The sequence below is a fragment of the Schistocerca gregaria genome, chromosome 7 (assembly GCF_023897955.1).
Source record: "Schistocerca gregaria isolate iqSchGreg1 chromosome 7, iqSchGreg1.2, whole genome shotgun sequence".
Classification (NCBI taxonomy): domain Eukaryota; kingdom Metazoa; phylum Arthropoda; class Insecta; order Orthoptera; family Acrididae; genus Schistocerca; species Schistocerca gregaria.
In genome coordinates, this window is record NC_064926.1 from 499169611 (window position 1) to 499194934 (window position 25324).

General features: G+C 40.7%; 1 protein-coding gene across 6 annotated transcripts in view; it reads right to left on the bottom strand.

Moving 5' to 3' along the window:
- LOC126281658 (zinc transporter 1) overlaps positions 1 to 25324 on the bottom strand; it is a 556713-nt gene that overhangs the window by 124281 nt on the left and 407108 nt on the right. For 3 of the 6 annotated variants that reach the window (XM_049980800.1, XM_049980804.1, XM_049980803.1), the window contains one exon: positions 10903 to 11004. The exons of the other annotated variants lie outside the window; for them this stretch is intronic. The gene's annotated coding sequence lies outside the window, so the exon portion shown is untranslated. The remainder of the gene's footprint in view (positions 1 to 10902; positions 11005 to 25324) is intronic. 6 annotated transcript variants of the gene reach the window in all.

A 25324-nucleotide genomic window follows, 5' to 3' on the forward strand; every position in this document is an offset into this window, starting at 1 on the left:
CGTCACTGTAGGACTTTTGATTTTGTTGACGGAGCAACCGCCTCATCTGTATTTTCCCAAGTATGTGAGTGGCTCGAAGACTCCTTAAGTAATAGAACCCGATACGTTGTCCTCGATGGTGAGTGTTCATCGGAGGTGAGGGTATCATCTGGAGTGCCCCAGGGAAGTGTGGTAGGTCCGCTGTTGTTTTCTATCTACATAAATGATCTTTTAGATAGGGTGGATAGCAATGTGCGGTTGTCTGCTGATGATGTTGTGGTGTACGGGAAGTTGTCGTCGTTGAGTGACTTTAGGAGGATACAAGATGACTTGGACAGGATTTGTGATTGGTGTAAAGAATGACAGCTAACTCTAAAAATAGATAAATGTAAATTAATGCAGATGAATAGGAAAAAGAGTCCCGTAATGTTTGAATACTCCATTAGTAGTGTAGCGCTTGACACAGTCACGTCGATTAAATATTTGGGCGTAACATTTGAAAGGTCCCCTTAGAAAAATTTATGAATGACTGTGCTGATAAACCTCTTACATTATTTGATTTTCTAACAGCTGAGCAAAACTGAACGTACTCAGAAATTCACTAAAGTGACACACAATATTTTTAGCGCACCGCAATATTTTTAGCACAATGCAATCTGACTGAGTAATCCCTACAAAAGAATGGCCCTGACAAACCTATACATTTCATGAATTCTCACCTCACAAAAATCTTCGTTACTCGAACTACTGCAATACAGCTAAATAAAAGATTCTAACTACTGAAGGCACTAACTACTGATAGGCATAGTTAGCAAATGAAAGATTTTGATAGATAACAAACAATGTATTTACCTCAGTAGTGTTCAAAAGTCACATATATCGTTCATGACATCCAGTCTTACAAATTTACTGTCTCTGTCCAGATCATCCGCTCTCAAAACTCCGCCATCTCACTCCCCACGTCCACCACTTCTGGCGGCTCACCTCCAACTGCGCAACTCTACGCGATGTTAACATCCAGCAGCCCAACACTACAATAGCAAACAACAATGCAAACCAGCCAAAGACTGCACACAGCACAGCCAGTGATTTTCACACAGAGCGCTACGTGGCGTTACCAATAAAAAACCTAAACAGCCTACTTACACATTGCAGAGCGATATGAAGTGGGACAAGCATGTAATGGCAGTTGTGGGAAAGGCGGATAGTCTTCTTCGGTTCATTGGTAGAATATTGGGAAGATGTGAATCATCTGTAAAGGAGACCGCTTATAAAACACTAATACGACCTATTCTTGAGTACTGCTCGAGCGTTTGGGATCCCTATCAGGTCCGATTGAGGGAGGACATAGAAGCAATTCAGAGGCGGACTGCTAGATATGTTACTGGTAGGTTTGATCATCACGCAAGTGTTACGGAAATGCTTCAGGAACTCGGGTCGGAGTCTCTAGAGGAAAGGCGGCGTTCTTTTCGTGAATCGCTACTGAGGAAATTTAGAGAACCAGCATTTGAGGCTGACTGCAGTACAATTTTACTGCCGCCAACTTACATTTCGCGGAAAGACCACAAAGATAAGAGAGATTAGGGCTCGTACAGAGGCATATAGGCAGTCAGTTTTCCCTCGTTCTGTTTGGGAGTGGAACAGGGATAGAATATGCCAGTTGTGGTACGAGATACCCTCCGCCACGCACCGTATGGTGGATTGCGGAGTATGTATGTAAATGTAGATGCACCGCTTCTATATATCAGAGTGAAGTCCCTCGAAGTTCCTGTAAGTTTTGGAAAGAGATGAAAATCGGATGGGGCCAAGTCGGGTGTGTGTGGGGGATGATGGGTGGCAGGGGAACCCAGGGCGTCGGGATTGTTGCGGACGTCGCCGAGCTCTCGTGTGTTGTGCGGTCCGGCATTGTCACGCTGACGGAGAGGGTGCTCCGTAATATGTGGACGAACTACTCCGCGGTTAGAATCTCAACTTGTAATGCTACTTGAATTACGTAACCATTACGGCACCTCATCTGAACCTCTCGATACCAGTAATATTCTATTGTATTTCTGTTAACTACTTAACATATTTCTGAGACAACATTCAGATTTGATTTCACTTTTGATACATCGATATGTTTATATCGCAATGATATTATTCTTATGTGTATTCTTTCTTTTGTCATTATGATCTTTGACCTACTTGTAACATTGATTTTTGAGCGCGTAAGCGATTATCAGTTAGTTGTTGTTAGAGAGACGGACCGAGAATCAAGTCTTGGACGTCATGTTGGAAAGATGCATATTGTAGTCGGCTTATAAAATGTGAGGAAGATGTTCTCAAGTATGTTTTGCATTGTGAAGTGATGTTTGTGTGTTACGTGATATTGCAATAAAACCAATTAAAAGGAAGTGTAACTTAAATTCGGAGTGTTGATTATTTTTTTACATCACTATTGGGCTAACTTTGAAAGGTTTAATCTCAAAGAGTGGTTTGTGAAGCCCATCTACATAACTCTTGAATATAGCAGAATAAAACCTAGGGCTCTCTGCATCCGAGCTTGGAATCGTAATCACCTAGATTTTCAACGATTGAGCCATGATTTTACGACACCAGCGTGGGAAACACAAAAAGATGAGTGCCTAGTTTTTTCATTATTACATGAAATGACTATTAACTGTGCTCTAATGACACCTGCCACTTAATATGACTGTTGTTGCCCGAAAATGCAGTATTTAGCAGCGTGAGCAACACCACAATCGTTATTAAATGCTGACCTTTGTTGTGGTAGGGTTGTTAGAAACTGCAGCGCGCTGTTTCACACGCACCTATATAGTTACGTTATACACCTCCATGTAACACGCTACAATTCGGAGCACTTCAGCAACATTTGCACTTCCGGGAAAGTCGACCGAGTAATACGCATGACATGTAATACCTCAACCGATGTTGAGAACAAAAGAAAAAAAAGAAGATTTGGAAGTAATACTTTTCTGCACACACTCGTGTACATGAGCAAATGGTCCAAACACACTTCAGTGCCTCCATCCAAGGTAAGATGCTGCTCCCCTTGACCATCAGATCCTTGCTGCCCTGAATAGGTAGCTAGTGCCTGCAGGTGACTCTAGCAATTACACCCGTAATGAGAGTGGAAATCGACAATTATTTCTCACTCGCAATGATCTGATGGTTTTCTGCTGGACGGATATTTTCCTGGATGAAGCTCAGTAAAACCTATCGCCCTACTTTGTAAGATAAAACTAATAGAATTACTTAAAGACATAAAACACCTGCGTGCTTTGAAAGGATCATTCAAATGTTGACCGTGGCTGCAATATTTATTCTGCTACAACCAAAAGCCGCTTCATACCACAAATGTTTGGCTCTACAATTTCATAACTGAGAGCCAAATGTAAACAATGTAGTAGTTAACACGGGCTTACAAAGACACAGATTTTACTTGATGCCTAGAATTTTAAACTGATTTTAGCTTAATTAGGGACAGTGAGTAAATATGAAATCAAATTTTCTCATTCTGCTCTACTTTTTCAGATCGGCGTTCTTTAATGTGCAGTTCTACGCGAAATGTAGAGTTTAAAATCCATTTTATGCAGTTCTACATCACATGTAGAAGGATTGGTACTTGTATCTTTGCCCTACTGTCAGTCTGCCGTCATCTTACTTGCAGGGAAGTCCATCAGAATGAGTAAGGACATACTAACTTAATGACATTCAACGCTAAAGTTAGGTTAGTTTGCGAGTTCGCCTTACAAGGTAGAGCGAAGTTGGGTCTCGTGTGTTATTTGTGGTCAGGAAGAAATTTTAAAAAACTAACCAAAAACGCTCTGTTTCGTAGATTGTTTTATTTTTGTTGTGAAACAGAAAGAAAATGACTTCAAGGAGAAGTTGTGTGAATCTAACTGATGTGATTTGCTTCATATGCGGAGAACACAACGGTTTAAGGAAACAAGAAACTGTGAAACTTCTCTTTAGAAAAATTATACAAGACTGTGCTTAAACTGACTCACAATATTTTTAGCGCAACGCAATCTGACTTTCAAAAATCCCTACAAAAGAATGGCCCTGACTAACATTAACCTATACGTTTCACAAATCACTTACCTCACAGAAATCTTCGTTACTCAAGCTACTGCAATACAGCGAGCGCCACTACTGCCAGCTACTGAAGGCACTAACTACTGATAGGCATAGTTAGCAAATGAAAGATTTTAATAGAGAACAAACAATGTATTTACCTCAATAGTGTTCAAAAGTCATAATGTATATAGCAGCTCATGACATCCAGTCTTACAAATTTCAAAACTCCGCCATCTCTCTCCACACATCCACCACTGTTGGCGACTCACCTCCAACTGCGCAATGCTACGCGCTGTTAACATCGAACTGCCCAACACTACAATGGCAGACAACAATGCAAACGAGCCACAAGTGCGTGGCACAGCCAATGATTTTCATACAGAGCGTTACGTGGCGTTACCAATATAAAAACCTAAACAGCCTACTTACAACTGTTAGCGACTTTGGAAGATAGCTTGTCTTGGATCTTTAATGTTGGGCTTCGTGATCAGGATGGGACCTAGGCGCCACGTCAGATGTGTAAAACTTCTACAGAACGTTTAAGACAATGGGTTAATGGAAAAAGAGGAAGGCTGAAAATCGGTTGCCTATTAAATATTACTGGAATCAATTGAGACAACTCTAGCAAGAGAATTTATAGTGATTTAGTCTGTGCAATAAGGTCGGCCCCTAACTCGGAGGAAGTGGCCAGCCCAACGTTTCACCAGCTAACACATCTCTGTCAGGATGTGTTTTGCCCTCACATATTAATGAAGGAGACAGAGATTATGAGGTGATATCAGTTCCTCGCCATTTTAGCGAGGATCAGTTAAAAGACCTAACCAGAGATGTTAAAGTGTCAAAAGAAGCTTCTGAATTACTGGCTTCCAGGTTGAACAATAAAAATATACAGGAACAAGAAACCAAAATTAACTTTTACTGTTCAAGAGAAAAAGGTTCTGTGGAAATGTTGGAACACATGAGGCAATACTGACCCTACGACTTATCTTAGAAGAAAGATTAAGCAGAGGCAAACCTACGTTTCTAGCATTTGTAGATGTAGAGAAAGCTTTTGACAATGTTGATTGGAATACTCTCTTTCAAATTCTGAAGGTGCCAGGGGTAAAATACAGGGAGCGAAAGGCTATTTACAATTTGCAGAGAAACCAGATGGCATTTATAAGAGTCGAGGGATATGAATGGGAAACAGTGGTTGGGAAGGGAGTGAGAGAGGGCTGTAGCCTATCCCCATGTTATTCAATCTCTATATTGAGCAAGCAGTAAAGGAAAAAAAAGAAAAATTCGGAGTAGGTATTAAAATCCATGGAGAAGAAATATAAACGTTGAGGTTCGCCGATGACATTGTAATTCTATCAGAGACAGCAAAGGACTTGGAAGAGCAGTTGAACGGAATGGACAGTGTCTTGAAAGGAGGATATAAGATGAACATCAACAAAAGCAAAACGAGGATAATGGAATGTAGTCGAATTAAGTCGGGTGATGCTGAAGGACTTAGATTAGGAAATGAGACACTTAAAGTAGTAAAGGAATTTTGCTATTTGGGGAGCAAAATAACTGATGATGGTCGAAGTAGAGAGGATATAAAATGTAGACTGGCAATTGCAAGGAAAGAGTTTCTGAAGTAGAGATATTGGTTAACATTTAACATTGATTTAAGTGTCAGGAAGTCGTTTCTGAAAGTATTTGTATGGAGTGTAGCCAAGTATGGAAATGAAACGTGGACGATAAATAGCTTAGACAAGAAGAGAATAGAAGCTTTCGAAATGTGGTGCTACAGAAGAATGCTGAATATTAGATGGGTAGATCACATAACTAATGAGGAAGTACTAAATAGAACTGGGGAGAAGAGGAGTTTGTGGCACAATTTTACTAGAAGAAGGGATCGGTTGGTAGGACAAGTTCTGAGGCATCAAGGGAGCACCAAATTAGTACTGGAGGGCAGCGTGGAGGGTAAAAATCGTAGAGGGAGACCAAGAGATGAATACACTAAGCAGATTCAGAAGGATGTAGGTTGCAGTAGGTACTGGGAGATGAAGAAGCTTGCACAGGATAGAGCAGTATGGAGAGGTGCATCAAACCAGTCTCGGGACTGAAGACCGCAAAAACACCACCCTTCTGCTTTCAAGAAGACAGTCTTGTATTTTGCCACGAATTTAGAGGACTCACGGGAAAAAAATGGTACTTTCTGTATGTTTTCCATATGATTGTCGCCTATTTATTGGCAGTTTAGACCTAAGACTGAAATGTGTTCTACACAATGGAAACAAATGTGGTTCGTTACGAACTACTTACACAAAGAAAATGAAAAAAAAGTCATTCAAGATTGTAGCTTTGATCTTAGAGAAGATAAAGTATCACGGACATGAACGTGGAGATAAAAATGGTTAACTTTTTCCTTTGACAGCACAATGACGATAACAAATATTCTTACTTCTTGTGCCTCTGTGACCGCAGATATAGAACAACCACTGGTTGAGAAAAAGTGTGACTTACGAGAGGAAACATGGACGTTGAGGAAAAAAGTGTCATTATCTAGCCTTTTGTTGAACGAGAGAAAATCGTCTTCCCTCCACTGCATATCAAACTGGGCCTGAAAGTCGGACGTATATGATTCTGCTGTGTGCACACGCGAACTCCGAAATATTGTCGCGAGTAGCGGAGAGCTAGGAGTTGTCGAGGTGAGTCCGAAATGGTCGGACGCAGGGGGTGGTGGGGAGAGGTCGCAACCTTCCGTGATCGTGCTGGTAGCGCCGGAGGAGACTTTGGTATTAATTGAGGATTTTTTGGTAATTTGCCATTTTGCTGCAAGTACGAGGGTTGGAACTTAAATACTGGCAACTATTTATTCACAACAGATACAAAAAAGTTACATGTTTGCACCTGTTACTGTCCTTCGAAGTAGTCACCAGCGCTGTGTAGAACCTGTTGCCAGCGATGTGGAAGGCATAGTATACCGTTGGCAGAGCCAGTTCTGTTGATGCTGCGAATGGAGCGGTCTACTGCCTGTCGAATCTCGAACAGTTCTGAAGCGAATGCCACGAAGTAGTTCCTTCATCTCTGGAATGAAATCAGAGTCACAGGGACTTAAGTCCGGGGAGTGTGGTGGATGCTACAGTACTTCCCAGACCCATCGACGGAACAGAGCAGCCGCAGCTTGCGCTGTATGCGCCCGCGCATTGTCGTGCAAAATGATGGGTGCGTAGTGCAGAAAGTGTCGCCGATTCTTTCGCAAAGCTGGTCGCACATGATGCTCCATAACGAACAGTAAGTGTGTGCATTGACGGTCTGCCGTGGAGGAACCTAATGCGTTAGGATAACACCAACACAGCAGTACATGAGAATCACCATAACTTCAGACTGCTCCATTCGCATCAACAGAACAGGCTCTGCGAACGGTATACTACGCCTTCCACATCGCTGGCAACGGGTTCTGCACAACGCTGGTGACTAGTTTGTATGACAGTAACAGGTGCAAACATGTGACTCTGTTGTATCGGTTGTGAATAAACAGCTGGCACTATTTAAGTTCCAACCCTCGCAGTTGCTGGTTGCTTACGTACTGGAGGGATTCTATAAGATTTGTGTATACACTAACAATAATATCGGTACATTTGTTGTGACCAGAAACATGTTTATTGAGTATAGATATTGTGGAATAATTAAAACTCTGTGTAAAGTTTGTCAGTGTTTAAATAATATATTGCAAAAATAACAGACTATACACTTTATTGGTTTCTTTCATTTTTCCTTGCATCGTTTAAGGTTAGTTGATCAAACCCCTCCTGATCATTCAGTTTCTATGTATAACAAATATAGCAGTAGTTGTTGCAATTAGTTCATGTATTGCACTCCGAATGGATAGCAGCATTGGTTTTGAAATATTCTAGCATGTTGCTGATCATGTAGTTGCAGCGGCAAGACGAGGTAAGTTGTCCGTTGCACACAGGAGCATTGCAGAACAGTTGTTAGCAGACGTTAGAGAATGTTTTGTTAAAAATCGCAGTCAGGTAGTTGAGAATTGATTTCTTCATAATTCACAGAGGATTAAGTTTTTTTTTAATCAAAATTTTTTTTATCGTCAGAGACAGAACGTCACACACGTTTCCGTACGTCTTGCAAAATAATTATCGAAAGAATTTCAAAACGGTTGGTAAAGATTCTTCATACGAACGGATCATGTTTTGCGCGTATATACAGGGTGTTACGAAAAGGTAAGGCCGAACTTTCCTGAAACATTCCTTACACACAAACAAAGAAAATATGTTATGTGGACATGTGTTCGGAAACGCTTACTTTCCATGTTAGAGTTCATTTTATTACTTCTTTTCAAATCACATTAATCATGGAATGGAAACACACAGCAACAGAACGTACCAGCGTGACTTCAAGCACTTTGTTCAGGAAATGTTCAAAATGTCCTTCGTTAGCGAGGATACATGCATCCACCCTCCGTCGCATGGGATCCCTGATGCGCTGATGCAGCCCTGGAGAATGGCATATTATATCACAGCCGTCCACAATACGAGCACGAAGAGTCTCTACATTTGGTACCGGGGTTGCGTAGACAAGAGCTTTCAAATGCCCCCATAAATGAAAGTCTAGAGGGTTTAGGTCAGGAGAGCGTGGAGGCCATGGAATTGGTCCGCCTCTACCAATCCATCGGTCACCGAATCTGTTGTTGAGAAGCGTAGGAACACTTCGACTGAAATGTGCAGGAGCTCCATCGTGCATGAACCACATGTTGTGTCATACTTGTAAAGGCACATGTTTTAGCAGCACAGGTATGAAATCATGTCGGTGAATCGAGGAAGTACAGTACATAATGACGAAACTAAAATGAACTCTAACATGTAAATTAAGCGTTTCCGGACACATGTCCACATAACATCTTTTCTTTGTGTGTGGGGAATGTTTCCTGAATGTTTGGCCATACCTTTTTGTAACACTCTGTACATATCATCTGAGAGTGGGAAAAATTGAAGCAGGAATATTTAACGGTCAACATATAAAAAACTCATTAACGATATTGCCTTCATAAATGAACGTGGCTCAGTTTAAAGCCTGGAACACATTTGGTGCAGCTGTCAGAAATTTTTCTGGACAAACGCAAATCTAAAAACTATGTTGGACTGGTAAACGAGGTGCTGAACAGTTTGAAATCCCTTGAGTGAAAGAGGAGTATTAAGGGGAAATATTTACACAAATACTCGGGCCGTTTTCCAGACGATATAGGAGATGCTAGTGAGGTACAAGATGGACGATTTCACCATGATATTGAAACTACAGAGGACCACCACCAAGGAAGATGCGATAAGCGTGTGTTTATAGATTACTGCTGTACTTTAAAAAGGGACTGTTCAGAAATACCTTCTACAATAGCAGGGAAAATAAGTTTCCGAAGTGTTCGATGATTAGTTCTGTTCACACACGAATTTTCCCTTTATTTTTATATATAATAATATCTGCATAATGATATAATATCTCTGCCATTTTTTTCATTTTATTCATGGATTTACCTTTGAAATAGTGTAACACGTATTTCACTAAAATGTTTTATCTCAAACATAGGTGGACAAGAACTCATCTCGTATGTGGTGCTCATGCATGCGTGCCAATCTCTCTCGCCAGAGTGCACAGTTCCAACGTTACGCTTTATTGAGCTGGGAGGGGGGAGGGGAGGGGAGGGGAGGGGAGGGACCGTTAATCAGCCGCATGCGGCTTTGTTTTACATTTCTCAAACACAATTTTTTTAATGCATTATTGAACTATTTTTGGCGCGTTGAAGAGAGAATACAATTTATACCTGGCACAAACAGTCGGTATAGGGACAGACGCAGACAGTTTCACATGTTTTCCGTCACTCAGGATGCCATGTAATCGTGACTTATTTAGTTTCACAATAAAAAATCGCCAGGTGCGAGTAGGACTTGCAAAACTAGTGTCATATTTCTTAGCATTAAAGTTAGGCTTTGCCCGCATAGAGACCGCTGGCGGCGGACCACCAGCAAGAGATGTACTACCGTTCGTGGCGTGTCATCTGCCCTGATGCCACCCACTCTGACCAAGGGCCCTCCCCACGGGCGCCACCCAGCTGCAGCAAGAGCCACCTGGCAGGATGGCCATTGCCCGGACTCCCGATGCCCAAGGGTGACAGGCATCTACTCTTTGGCATACGTGGGGAGTTAACGGCGCAGGCATCAGCAGAGCGATCCCTGTGTTGTCAGGGGGCTACAACCAACAGGGTACATGGCGGCCCCACCACAATGGACTGGCTACTGTGCTGGATATGAGGTGCAAAGAAGTCCATGGTCATCGTCGGCACAGAAAGCGACACTGCATAGCGCCTGGTGGAATACGCACCCAGGAAAGTGTTCTCGCCCAGGAGATGGAGAATGGGCGGGACTGCAATGTGACGACGAGAAAGTGGGCTAAGGATCTCAATGCACAATGGACACGATGCACGACGTGATGCGCCCTTCCCCAATTGGCTCGTTCTTCTGGAAAATTTTGAAAAATGGAGGTCAAAACCTACAGGGTAACATCACATAAAGGCCTAAAAGTGAGAGACTCCTTTTAGTCGCCTCTTACGACAGGCAGGAATACCGCGGGCCTATTCTAACCTCCGGACCCGCAGGTGATCCAGTGAGTTCAAAAACGTTCTCTGGGAGGTTCCAGTGCCTTCCAGCCGAAATTGAGGCTTGTATTTGCCGGATTTATCTTAATGTAAAATAATGTGGCTAAAATGTGTTCTTCGATGATGTATAAATTCTAAACACAAAAATGAAGAAAGCTGAGGAAATGAACCGGTCTCTCTTACTGTACGCCTCGTCGTGTTTGCCGTACCTGAGAGGTGCCGCTAGGTTTCTGCAGACGGCTGCGTCATTCTGTGTCACACACTGTCACGATCGCCGCCTCTTCCGGCCGAAAGTCCGTCTCATACTCCAGCTGCAAAACCAACCGAAAAGGATAGCATTACTCCCGCATGCCCGGAACACAATTCATCAATAAAAAGGGGCTTCAGCAGAGCCAGGGAAGGGTGTCGTACTTGAGTGTACACGTCTACATCTACACCCGCGGGCCACTATATTATGGAGGGTACTTTGAACTGTTAGAGGAGGAAACGATAGCGGCACACAATTTGCAAAAGGGGAATGAGGAGGGTGACTGTCTATGAAGATCCGGGTTAGCTCTAATTTCGGTCATTTTATCATCGCGGCTATTTTGCGTGTTATATGTGTGTGTGGAGCTGGTATGATGGACCGCGGTCCTCTTGCGGCGTCTGCCCCTGGAGGTTTTGAGCATCTCCGTGACACGGACGCGCTTACCTAGTGATCCGGTGACGAAACGCGCCGCTATTCGTTGGATCTTTTCTCTGCTTCTTCCGTTAATTCAGACTCTCATCTGTCGCACACTGGCGAAGAATACTCAAGAATCGGTCTTACAGGCGTTTCGTGAGCCAGTTCTGTCACTGATAAATCGCGTTTTATTAATATTCGTCCAATAAACCTGATTTTTTTCTTTCGACTCTTTCCCTATGCTGCCATCCGACGCTCACTCGTAGCATTCCACATCCTGTGCAATTAGATAATGTGGTCCTTTAATTTAGAAGCTGAAGTGCTGTTGAGACGTTGATTGTACTTAAAGAGCAATCGTTGAACTTTTATTTGTTTAACTCAAAGGTCAGTGAGTTGTAAACATTTTTCATCACACAGGAAAAACCATGCCTTTTTTTCTTATCACCTTACTGTGTGATTAATCACCAGGGTATTGCGACTAATGCGGTGGTTAGTACTTACACGATAAACTTAACCAATTATTTAAAACCAACCACTTACGAATTCAGGAACTCACGAAGGCTTGAAACCAGCATTCATCATTTACTTTATTATTATTTCATTTAAACAAACTTACTTGTGAACCCGAGTCAAAAAATCAGTTCTTTGTTTTCCATCTTAAAATAATACTTAGTTTTTTGAACAAAATAGTTGTTAAAAAAACTGACTTGGACATAGGAAAGTTATTAAACAACCGACTGAAATACCTCTCGGTGTGCGCCCACACGTTTCCGCTGCTTTCATACATTACATCTAGTCAATAGGCTCCCATTGGAGAAGTAAATACTACACAACTGTTTTTCGAGTTGACAGCTCTGTTAGAAGATGCGCTTTGCCATGGTCTTATGTTTTCCTTTATATGTGTTCGAGCGTTGTTTTGCTGACAAACTTTTCTGTAATTTGAGTTTTTGCTATTTTGTCGTCCTCGAGAGTTATCATGCCTCCAGAAAAGTGTTTTGGTACTGGTGTGAAGTTCTAGAGTTACTAGGAATATATTCTGAGTTCAGTATGAGGCAATCACTGGTGGTACTTGATTCCACGAGAGTGGCCAAAGCTGGGAAGTGGATCCTTGAGGAAACTGAAGAGGCCAGAATAACAAGAGCAACGAAGAAAGGAAGAGAAAAGATGAGGAACATGTAAACCGAGAAGATTCTGCTGTATTAGGAACAACAGAGGCGTTGTCGATATCAAACATAATTTTAAACTGAATATTGTGAGAATTACATTTTATGATATGTTTATTTTATGCCGAAAAAATCTATTTGAGCTCGAGGTATGAATTTTTTTGGGATGTTTCAGGATACTATTTGGAATGTAGACTACATATACTATAGTGCTACCAACAGGAAGAAAACTACATACTGATTAGTTATAGAATAATAACCTTAATCTTGACTATCAACTATAAATATTTCCAGAAGAAAAACTTGTGACTGAAGTACGTGATTGTCGTCTACTTATTAGATGGGCATGATGTTAATGTGTGCGTAATCTTCCAACCATCTAAGTAAGACACTTAGTGCACAGATTTCAAGTATTGGCCTGAAAGCAGAGTATATAAGTTACTGATGTTCGTCTTCGTCTTCATCGTCTTCGTCTTCTTGCTTTCCCCTTGCTTCTAAGACGCTGAAGCTAACGTAACATCTACAAGTAATATGTTGGCACAGTTTTTATGAAATTATTTATGTATGAAAGAAATTTTCAGATAAGACGTTAAAAAATTGGACAATATTATGCAAAATTTCGGACATACTGGCGGGTTATTTTAACATTACATTTTTTGAGGTCATCAATAAAATCTTACTAGAATACAATATCCGGGATAAGACAGCAGTAGTAGTTACAGACAACGCTGCAGCTATGAAAAAGCTGCCTAAATCTTAAGGATTCGACACTCACCCTGCTTTACTCACTGCATCAACGTAACAGAACGAACTTGTTTCAAAGCAGAAACATTTTCCAAAATTTTACTGAAGACAAAGGCTGTTGTTTGGTTCTTTCATAACTCTATACCAGCCAGCGTAAAAAATGCTGAGACTGATACAAGAGGTGCCAACTCGAAGGAACAGCTCATGCCAAACGCTTAGAAATATTTGGAAGTACAAAGTGAGCTTGAGATTATGAAAGTTCAAAAGCAATGTCTACCAACACAGCAGAAAATTACTTAGCTATACAAGAGATAATAGATGTTAAACCTTTCGAAGTAGCAACAACAACAATCTCAGGGAAGTCATACACCACTACTTCCATAATTATACATCTTATACGAGGTATTGCTGCAAAGTTTACAGTTTTGTAAAACAACTTAACAACTAATGAAGGACGAAGTGTTCTGGATTCCTTGATTAAATCAGTCAGTGAAACAGCGAAACCATTTAACACGGTAACTGTTAATGCGCTTGTGACATTATTAGACCCTAGGTTTAAAAAACTTTTTCAGGACATTTCAAGAGGCAGAGAACGCTGCACTAGTACTTCAGAAAGAGTATGCTGCTATCATTGCATAAACTACAAGAAAATAGCTGAAACAGAAGCATCCATGAAACAGTGGTAATATGTCACCTGATAGTATAACAGTTTGAAATCTGACTACCAACCTTTTTGCCCAATTAGGAACACCGTAACGTCGATATCGTTACACCAGTCTATGATTCCATAATAATTATCGACCTACAATTATTGACCTACATCAATATTTTGAAGAACCTGTAATAGACAAGCATGCTTGTGTATTAGAATATTCTGCAAAATCTAATAGTAATTTGCGTGTTATGGCCATTATATTTTTTTGGTGTACAGCGACTACAGTTCCTACAGAGAGGGTTTCCTCCAAGGCAGGATAAATAATTACTTAAAATAGCAACGGGCTAAAGGAGAAGAATTTAAACACCTTAGGCGTATCTATTAATGTTGTATTTTAAACAACAGACTGAAGGACAAGAATTTAAATATCTTACTTTTCATAAAACAAAATTTGCAACGGTTGTATTGTTATATTTTAAGAAAGAAGTTCTTAGAAAGCCATTTTTCATTTGAAATACCAACCCAAAACAATCGATAGTTATTCGATACATCGATAGTTTTAAAAATGCTATTGATGTTTAAGTAACACTATGGTCTCCACAGTTTCTCTTTCTTATTCTTTAATTGCATTTTAAAGTCTTTCGCGAACTGCAATACCTTCCAAACTTTTTACGCTGACTAAGACTTTTCCGGATGTACTTCTTACGAACAAGCGATCCTGGTAGATAGAGTCCGAAATTTTTGTCAGTCATGCCTTTCCTCTCTTATGGTGATATTTCTATAGAAAATTCATCTCCCACTACATATTTCTATATGTAACCGAAGTGGATACCAGTTTTCACAGATTTAGCTTTAAAATCTTTATACAACGACATTTTTTCTTGTAAATTTTCATACTCAATTTCACCCCCTGAGGCACTGAATTTCGAAAACAGTAAAACGCTTATTTTTTTATTTCTAACAGAGAAGACATTCAGATTTTCATAGATTTAGTTTTAAAAATGCAGGCAGCTATATTTGTTACCGGCAGGCTCGAACAGCACGTGTTACGGTGATGCTTCGGGAAAATGGTTCAAATGGTTCAGCACTATGGAACTTAACATCTGAGTTTATCAGTCCCCTAGAACTTAGAACTACTTAAACCTAACAAACATAAGGACATCACACACAACCATGCCCTATGCAGGAGTCGAATCTGCGACCGCAGACCCCTCGGCCACCAAGTTTGGGAACACTATTGAGAAAATATAGAGAACTGACATTAGAAGCTGACTGTCACAAGATTGTACTGCTGCCAACATACATTGAGCGTAAAGACCACGAAGATAAGATACGAGAAATTAGGGCTCATTCGGACGTAGTCGTTTTACCCTCGCTCGATTTGCGAATGGAACAGGATAGGAAATGACTAGTGGTGGAACAGAGTTCCCTCCGCTACACACCGCACGCAGTGTTCGAAAAACACGGCAGCACTTTTTTTGTTTGTAACTGAAATCAAATACAAGTTTCCACATATTTAACTTTAAAAATACTTTCGCCCTCTGTTTCAACCCTTAATGGTTAAATTTCCAAAAGTGTGGATGCATGCATTTTTTACTGCTGACAGGAGAATCAGTTTTTCTAGCTCTAGGTTGAAAATTACCTTAATACCGACATATTTTCAAAAAAACCTTTCATTCGCTGTTTCAAGTTCTTAGGATTGGAATTTCGGAAAATACCTTCTTAAACTACCTCAACAGTGTAAGATCAACAGAGTATCTCTATTTCAAGTTTCCATCCTTCAGCGGTTTGTGCTGGGCGTCAGGACATTGTCTATATATTAAAGATATATTGCATCTTAATATTTATACAGGGCGAGTCAAAAAGGACTTCACGGCTTTGGAATGATATGGAAATTTATTGAGATAACTTGCAGAATCGGTAGATGTGTCATTCTGTAGCAACTTCAGGAGTTTGACTTGCGTAGTGCATCAGTACTCCATTCCGCCATCAGGAGCGCCAGCGTAGTGCACAGCTAAAATGGCTGCTGTCAGTAGTGGAAAGCGTGTTTGCCGTGTGTTTTGGTTTCATGAAACGAACTCTGCAACAACTGTTCGGCGTAAATTTCTCAAAGAATCTGCTAAAGAACCTCCAAGCAGGCCCAGAATTTACCTTGTTGAAACAAAAGACTTTCATCCCTTAGGTCGACAGGCACTCTAAAGTTTTAACCCAAGCTATTTGTGATTTAACATTAGTGCAGAATGCTGCCCAAATCATAACAACCACCACCACCAAAATTTCTGCTCATTTTCACCTACTGCTCTGTTCTCAGGTCATGTCAATCGTATTGAAATCCATCCGCACCATCTAAATTCTTTTGATCACTGATGATCACCTTATTCTATTCTCAGGTCCATGGCATATGTCAAAGCAAACTCCAAGCTTGAGTGTTTGAGCGGATTTCAGCAGTGGTTTCTGGAATGTAAGCTGTTTTCATTTGACAAAAGTTGTTGTACAAGTCTGGCAGCTACTGGCAACAAGGTGACAACAATAACGGTTTGTGGCTCTTGCTTTGCGCAAAGTAACTATTGAGATGCCTCAGATAATTTTCTACTTGGTTCATAATTTCCGTTCTGCCCTTATCGAGCGCTGAATCTAACGAAATTATAAATCACTGTATTTTAACGGTTCAACTTCTTGGCGATTTGACGATTCCTTCTACGCACCGATTTTTGCTTTTTCATCACATGAAACTGTTTTCCGCTTGGCACTGTCACAATCATGGCTTACGTACGCAATATGCAGTGTCACTAATGGTGTCTGTTTCCTATCTGCAGAAATAGCACTAAAAACGGACAGATCCACTGCCATTACACTGAGTTCCACCCCCTACTACCTGAATCATTAGCGGCTTTTATGTACTGTACTACCAACATCAAAGGTGATACCATTTGTCAGTATATTGGGTCTCAAACAAGTGCGTGTATACTGTGCTCAACTATTCCTACCGAGAATATTAGTTTTCCTACAAATATCCATGCCTTTATACTGATTTCCACTGCTGTAGTACCAGTTACCTGGTCAGCTTCCTGGCATAATTAAGCAAGCTTTAGACTACCGGTTAGGGCCATGAGGTTATCGGTCTGCAGCTGTGGCATGTCACACAATTAGCGTGGGTGGTGAGGTTTCGGTTGGGAAGGACGCGATGTGTGGTGCGGGAGGTCGCAGACTATAGCAGCGGGGGGGGGGGGAGGGAGGAGGGGCAACTAAAATTAGTGACGCCTTCCCTTGGCGACCTACAAGCAGGCAGGCAAGAAACAATGGCGGACGGGCAGATCGACTTTAACCGATACCTTATCCCTCCGCTGCCTGCCGCCACTCTTAAGTCACGTCGAATTTCGTCATCATATTTCCATATAGGACCATTACTCCTTTCTCGACCAGTGTGACTTGAGTGCTACAATATGGCTGCTTTACATTTAGGTTGTTTATACTGACGCCAAGTTAATATTTTTGTCAGTAGGTCGCACAGATTGTTGGACTGCATTCATTTGGCGGCTTTTTGTGTTTATGCTAGTTTAGTTATGTAGAGTGATTCCATTTTCATTTTTTCAATAAATACAAATACATAGATCAAATGGCTCTAAGCACTATGAGACTTAACATCTGAGATCGTCAGTCCCCTAGACTTAGAACTTCTTACACCTAATTTACCTAAGGACATCACACACATCCATGCCCGAGGCAGGAATCGACCGTAGCAGCACCGCGGTTCCGGACTGAGGCGCCTAGAACCGCTGTCACAGCGGCCGGCAAATACATAGCAATAAACCTAAGTTTCATTCTTCATTATTAAAATACTGTAGTTCATATAAGTATAAACGTCGAACGTTTTATGTGTGAATTTAGCTTATTTTACCTGAAGTGACTTTGGACGATAATGGAATCATGACTTCACTTTGTTACAGTCACGAATCCCAGGCCCGCATCTCGTGGTCGTGCGGTAGCGTTCTCGCTTCTTACGCCCGGGTTCCCGGGTTCGATTTCCAGTGGGGTCAGGGATTTTCTCTGCCTCGTGATGGCTGGGTGTTGTGTGATGTCCTTAGGTTAGTTAGGTTTAAGTAGTTCAAAGTTCTAGGGGACTGATGACCATAGATGTTAAGTCCCATAGTGCTCAGAGCCATTTGAACCGAACGAATCCCAGAATGTTCTACGGAAAACTGAGGAAAAGGTGGATAATATGAAGTTAGGCCTATTTCTGGGTATGAATCAGAAAGATTCTGTCTTAGCTTCAGGTAGTGAAGACGACACCCAGATAGTAGGAAACCCCCGAAGAAACATAATTACAGCCGAGAGTGACAACGAAAGTTCGGAGGACGCTGAAGTGGTGTACATTGGAATGATGAGAACGTTTGCGATGAAGTTCGAACCAGCTATGACCGGAGAAGTACTACCAACCGTGTTATTCGTCCTATTCCACCGTGGAAGTGTTCTCTCAAATTGTGTACCGGACGAACTTCTCTACCTGTGGCCTATTTCGGACATCTATTAGGCGATAAAATTGTGAAAAATGCTGTACATCAAACCAACTTATACGCAGTGCATAAATACGTTTCGGAACCAATAAGCACTGATAAATATGAAACTGAACGTTGCTTTGCTGCTATACGAAAGAGATTGTACAGGCTGTGAAGTGAAAAAAAAATCAGATCAGCTCAGTCTATTTGACTCCATAGCACATGTTGCTGTTTGTCTTTGCAAAGAGAATAGGGATGGACAGAGAAAAGGGGGAAAACATTCGTCAATTGAAACTGCAGTCCCGGTGAAGAAAATTGGGTCAGCAGCAACATGGCCTAAAAAGAAGCGGGGCCGCAATTTTCAGAAAATCAGGATTTAATGGTCCAACAAAAGTGTGTTGCACAAAACGTGAAATGCATCTTTGATTCACACCAATTTTTTTTTAAATTATCATACTAAACAGTTCATATGAGAAGCTCAAAATCTCAGAAAGCATGACATGAAAAGCAATTAACTGCGTATTTTTCATAATTATCGTGTGTATTTCAGCATGTTATTTAGTGTTATTCCATTATTCTTTACTTTTTTGAGATTTTATTGTATCATACAGCTGCATTGTCGTCTCGTAATGGAAATAGTAAAATATCCGTACAGGACTGAAGATGAAGGTGTGACTGCTCACCGTGACCTCAGAGTCACAAAAGGTGTTTTGAATACATAAATAATTTAAAAAACAAAAGTCCATCTTTTATCTTTAAATAATTCTTTAACGTTCTGTCCATATAAATATTTTTTCTACGGGAAATAATATTTTGGGCAGTAGAGAGTTATACCCTGTTGAAGGAATACCAGGAGTCAGCCGAATGTAATTTAGGGGAATCACAGTGTAGTCTTTCTGTAAACGAAAGAGGGGCAGCGCTTGTGGTGGCCTAAGTGGCACTACGCTACGACTACCGTACGTATATGGCGACTAAGTATCAGATTCCTATATAGCGGTGGAGTGCAACGCGCTGTGATTTACGTCGAATGTACTGATGCGTGTTTCTTGTGTTAGTAATATTAGTTACAGATTTCTGTTTTCCTTGTAGGGTTAATGCATTAGTGGAAAACAAATAAATCCTGTTTGTGTCTGCACTAAGTCGCCACTAATGGGCACTGCGGAAGGATCGTTATAACTTTGTGAAACAGTTTGTGCGTGCTGCTTGTGACGTCGTTGGTGGGGGGGTGGGGGGGGTGGGGGGGGGGGGGAAGCTACCTGCTCGTTTATCAGTTCGAAGACGGACTATACGTCCTTTTCCGCCATCTTCTACTGTTCCTTTCTCTGTCCTGTCTTCTTTTAAAAAAAGCAACACAACAGTCAAAAGCAACAACAACGAATCACGACATCCCATCTCCCAACATCATGCCAGAAGGAGAAGCGCCTTACAGGTGCTAGAACTTCGATAACAGCAGAGGGTTCAACCCTCCACAATGTGCGCGGCGGCGGCGGACTATACGTCCTCTCACTCTTTCATTACCTGTTCCAGCTCCCTTTGCGAATCAAATGCATGAAGTATGGACAAAATCCGGTTTATAGGCAAGGGCTATACGAAAAGTAACTCATGTTATTTTGTCGAAAATTTTTATGTTACACCCCACACGAAGAAAATGATTTGCGCTTATCATCAATACGGTAAAGTGTGATATTTTCAAATAAATAGCATTATTAACGGCGGGTGGTTGCTGTCTATTGTTAAGATAGCTGACAATGCGGTATGCTGAGTCATTGGCCCGCCTTACCGCATCCAAATTACGCCATAAGCATAGGACGAAATGGCGGCTGGTGGGTATCGCACGATCCTACGAGCCTGGTCGTAATGTCTGTGTGTCACTTTTTGTAAGGCTCAACCAGCACAGTAACTGAAATGGCAATCAAGTTTATTAATCGGTTTAAGGATTCACTGGTTCGAAATGTAACACACAAATACTTTTATGAATCTATCGAGTACGGTAATGAATACACAAGTAATTCTGTACACTAGCTTACGACGATGGTTTGATAACTCTGGTAAAGAATGGAACATTTATGTTATGGCTTAATGGTTGGTGAGCTTGATTATTTCAAGGATCGTATAAGGAATTTTAACAATGTACAGCGTACAGTTCATTGTTAATAGCCGTCTGAATTGGTCAGTGTGTGGACTGCGATTGAAAATGGAGAAAATATTGTTCCGTGCTGTTGTTAAGCTTTTTCATTTGAACGGTTGGACTGCCGGACAAATCAAAACAGAACTAGATGTCCATGCGGACTCCCTACCATTGTTGAAGACCATATACTTCTGGATTAATGAATTTGAACGTGGTCAGACAAACACCGAAGACGATGCGCCTTCCGAATGTCCAGTTAACGTCACCACAAAGGAAACCATTGATAAAATCCCTGATACGGAGCTGAAAGACTGTCGAATAAAAATTTGAGAGATTGCCGAGACTGGAGGCATTGCAACTGAGCGACTGCGTAATATTCTGCACGGAGAATTGACTATGCAGAATTAGAGTGACCAACTCTCCCGTATTTCCCGGGATCTCCCGTATTTAGAGACATTTTTTCATAATCTTCCGGCTCCCGTATTTTCAGGCTCAGTGGCCGTTTATCTCCCGTTTTTAACTCTATTTTTCTTATCGCGTACCGGTATGTAAAACTATTTTTCAATCATTTAAATTTTGCACGCACTGTCAGCATTAGTTCGTAGACAGCAGAGACAACTGATTCTCGAACTTCGACCATATATGTCGACATTATGTCTATTGAATATCTTTGGAATGATCGACCGGCGCTTGGCGGTTAGATGTGACTGTTTCTGTGCAGTGCTTACTGTGAATCGCCGTTAACTTGTTCAAGATTTTATGATGGGCAGCGAAGACGAAGCTAAAACACCACCAAAAAAGAAAAGTATTTGTGTACATATCTTACGAAATGGGAAGCTTTATATTTCTTGATTGGACCAGCACAGTCAAATGCTTATAAAACAAACTGCTCAGTTTGCAAACGGGAGTTTAGCATCGCTCATGGCGGCAAGAACGATTGTTTACAGAACATGAATAGTTCAATATAATATCTTACTGTTCAGTGCGTAGTAATTAGTAATCCGCAATTTTCTGAGTTAACATTTTGTATTTGCTTGTAGGTCACAAAAGCAAGCAAAGCAAAATAACTACGTTCTTCATCTCTCCTCACCTGAGCAAAGGGTTAACAAACAAGATGGTGAACTTTCAGTAGTCTACCACACAGTGCAACACAATCTAAGCTCTAGGAGCTTGGACTGTACTATCAAACTTTCGAAAAACGTGTTCAGTGACACTAATCTGTTAAAGAAAATATCTTGCGGGCGAACTAAAGCTGAAATAATGATGATAAATTTATTGGCCCCAAGAAGTGTGAACGATTTTCTGGAAGTTTTAAATGACCCCAAGAAGTGTTTCATGTCCTTTTCGTTAGCAACAGATGCCTCCAATCACCTAAACAGGAAAATGTTTCAAATTGCCATACGATATTTCGACCCCTTCAGCGGAATTCAAAACAAATTGCTGAATTTCGTAGAACAGGCACATGAAAGTGCAATTGATGTCCATAGGTTGTTAAAAACCTCACCGAAATCAAATATTTTGAATATCAGTAATATATCGTCATACTGTACTGATGGTGCCAATATAAATTACGGCAAGCATAATTCAGTCATGAAACTATTAACTAACAAAAATGAAAAATCCTTAAAGCAAGTTGTTTTAACCATGTATTTCATAATGCAATGAAACGTGCTTGCAACTGTTCACAATATGCAGATGTTGAAGTGTTGGTGTTAAAAATATATAGTCAGTTTTCCTGTTCTGCCAACCTAAGGGAAATGTTAAAATCATTTTTGAATTTCTTGATGTGGAATGGGCTGAAATCTTGCGACATGTGAATACTAGATAGTTATCTCTCACTTCTGCTGTAGAAAGGCTTTTAAAAATTGGGAGCCTATAAAAAGTTATTTTAAAAGCACAGATGGTTCAGACTATCCTAAAGTCCTGAAAAAGTATTTTTGCAATGAAAATACAGAAGTAGAAACAATTGTTCAAGCTTATATTAGTTTTTTGTGAATATTGGAAATGTTTTCATTCAAAAAGCAAAGTATTTGGAGAATTCCGACCTTAGTATTATGGAATCACATGAACATGTAAACTTACAGATTAGTAAAATTAGACTGAGAAAAAAAGATAGGTTTTTTGGTAGTGGTACTCATAAATTATTAGCCTCTGTTCTTGATTTAAATTTGAAATCTAGTAGTGAGAACAACTTCATTGAATTCTATGGTTGTTTATATTCTTAGTTAGGTAGTAAATTTGATAATAGTTTAAAGAGTTTATTCCCACTATGTCTAAAAAGAGAAATGACATTCAATGACAATGAAGTTGTAGAATATATTAAGCTGGATTGTATTAATGAAGATGAAGTATATGAGGAGTTTTGTATTTCTAATGATGCAATTAAATGTGCTGTCTCTTTAGATGGTAATGTTAGCCAGAAATGGATACATGTTTTCACAACTTTGAAATCAAATAATGTTAATTTTGAAAACTTGGCTAAGCTGGTTTCTTTTGAGTAAACCAGGAAGTAATACTCACACAGAGAGTATTTTCTCTTATGAATAATAAGTGGACTGATGTAAGGAACAGAAGTAGCACAAACTTAATCAAATCTGAACTGCAAGTTGCCATGAATTTTCCTTATTCGTGTACTGAATTCTTTGAATTTGCTAAAAATGATGTAAAAATACTGACTGAGGCAAAATCTGTTGCAAAATATGTATAAGTAATTGTGATGTGTAAATAAATAGTCTACTTTTACAAATACTGCTTTGATTTTTGGGGAAATTTAGCCGTGCTATTGATCTCCCTTAATTTTTGTCAAGGATATACGGATCTCGCTTATTTTCGTTTAGAAAAGTTGATCAGTCTATGCAGAATATCTCAGTCGACCATTAACGCACCCAGCACGATATTTCAACACAATGTTTGGCTATGTTTAATCTCAATCTGCAAGACTTTTTGCACAGATTTCTGACTTTTGGTGAAATATTGATCCTCCATTACATACCAGAGTCAAAAAGGCAGTCAGAATAATGGATAAAAACCGGTGAAAGTGCACTGAAGAAGGCAGCTCGTATGATGATAGCCTGTGATTTTTGGGCTTCTCAAGGAATAATCCTCATAGGCACTTGGGAAAAGCCACCATAATTCGACCCTATATGTTTCATTGTTGGATAGTTTGAAACTTGCACTGATTGAAAAAAGACCTAGGTTAGCACGCAAAAAAGCGCTCTTTCACCAGGATAGTGCGCGATCACACATAAGCGGTAACAATGGCGAATACGCACGAACTGAGATTTGAATTTCTTCCTCGTCCACACGATACACTAGACTTAGCACCAAGTGACTTCTTCCTGTTCCCTAACTTGTAACTTTGTCTTGCTGGGAAGAGATTTTCAACAAATGAGCGAGTGACAGTTGCAGCCAACGAGTATTTTTGCAGAATTTGATGGAACCTATTTTTCCGACGGCATGAAAAAGCTGGAGGATTGCTACACTAAATGTATATCCCTCAAAGGAGACTATATCGAGCAGTAAGGTGATTTACTTACGAAATATTTTTTCCTGCCTTTTTTTACTAGACTTATGAAACCAACCTCGTACATCCACGATCATGGAAGAAGACACACACACACACACACACACACACACACACACACACACACACACACACACACACACTTACGAGAGATCTTAGACAAGCGAACAAATGGTACACTAAATATCTAAAGAAATTGGGGAGATAGCTGACCGAAACATTGAAAAAAGGCAGGTGGGTGAAGACTGGTGTAGTAGTAGTAGTAGTTGTTGTAGTTGTAGTAGTAGTTGTTGTTTGTTTTTAGTAGCTGTTTTTCCGATATGTAGACTTGTTTGGTGCAGATCTGCACGGTTGCATTCTACTGTCTGGAGGCTGCTTCATCTCTGCACAACTACTCACTGCAATCTACATCCACTTTACCCTGCTTACTACATGCAAGCGTAGGGCTCAGTCTGCAGTTTTTACCCTCTACACTTCCCTCAGTTCGCAAATCGACTATTCCTTTATTCCCTGCATGAGGCGTGCGTTAGAAGCAGCCTAATACCGATAGTCCAAATTTACCGAAGAGGGTTTCAGCATAACAACGGCGTCTTTGTCCCAACGATTCCCACTGAAGTTTCTCGAGCATCTCTATTGGACTTTCGTATGGGCTGTACAAACATGCTGTGTCGCCCTAACCGCCGTTTGCTTCACGTCTGCTGTGCAGCGAGCTACCTTAATTTAAGTATTAACTGTATTTTTCTTACTTGTCACTTCTTCAGTGTGTTTTTGCTTTTAGGAAGCTTTAATTGTCGAGTGCTATTAATAGTGTTCCATAGATTTCGTGTTTGTTTTGAATACAGTCAGAGAGAATCCCTTTAGTCAATCATAGTGCCAGTAGTGCTGGTGTTTGTTTTCAATACAGCCCAGAGACAGGTAGTGCTGTTTTCATTGTTTTCTACAAGAAGTGGCTAGCAATCACAGTTTAGTCAATAATCAGCCGCCTTTAGTGAATTAGCAGTCTAGTCAAAAGTTGATTAAGTCTCTTCGGTAAATTGATTCCTTACGATGGATAGGATGTGTGACTGCTGTGTACGGACGCAGGAGGAGCTGGCCACTCTTCGCGAACAGCTGAGCGTGTTGATGGCTGCGGTCAGCCGTCTTCAGGCTGCTGCCTCGGAGTGTAGCGGCAGTGGGCAGACTGGTGCTTCGCAAGGTACACCCCAGGTGTTACATGCTTCACCCACTGTTCCTGCTGTCGAGACATCTTCGCGGGTACCGG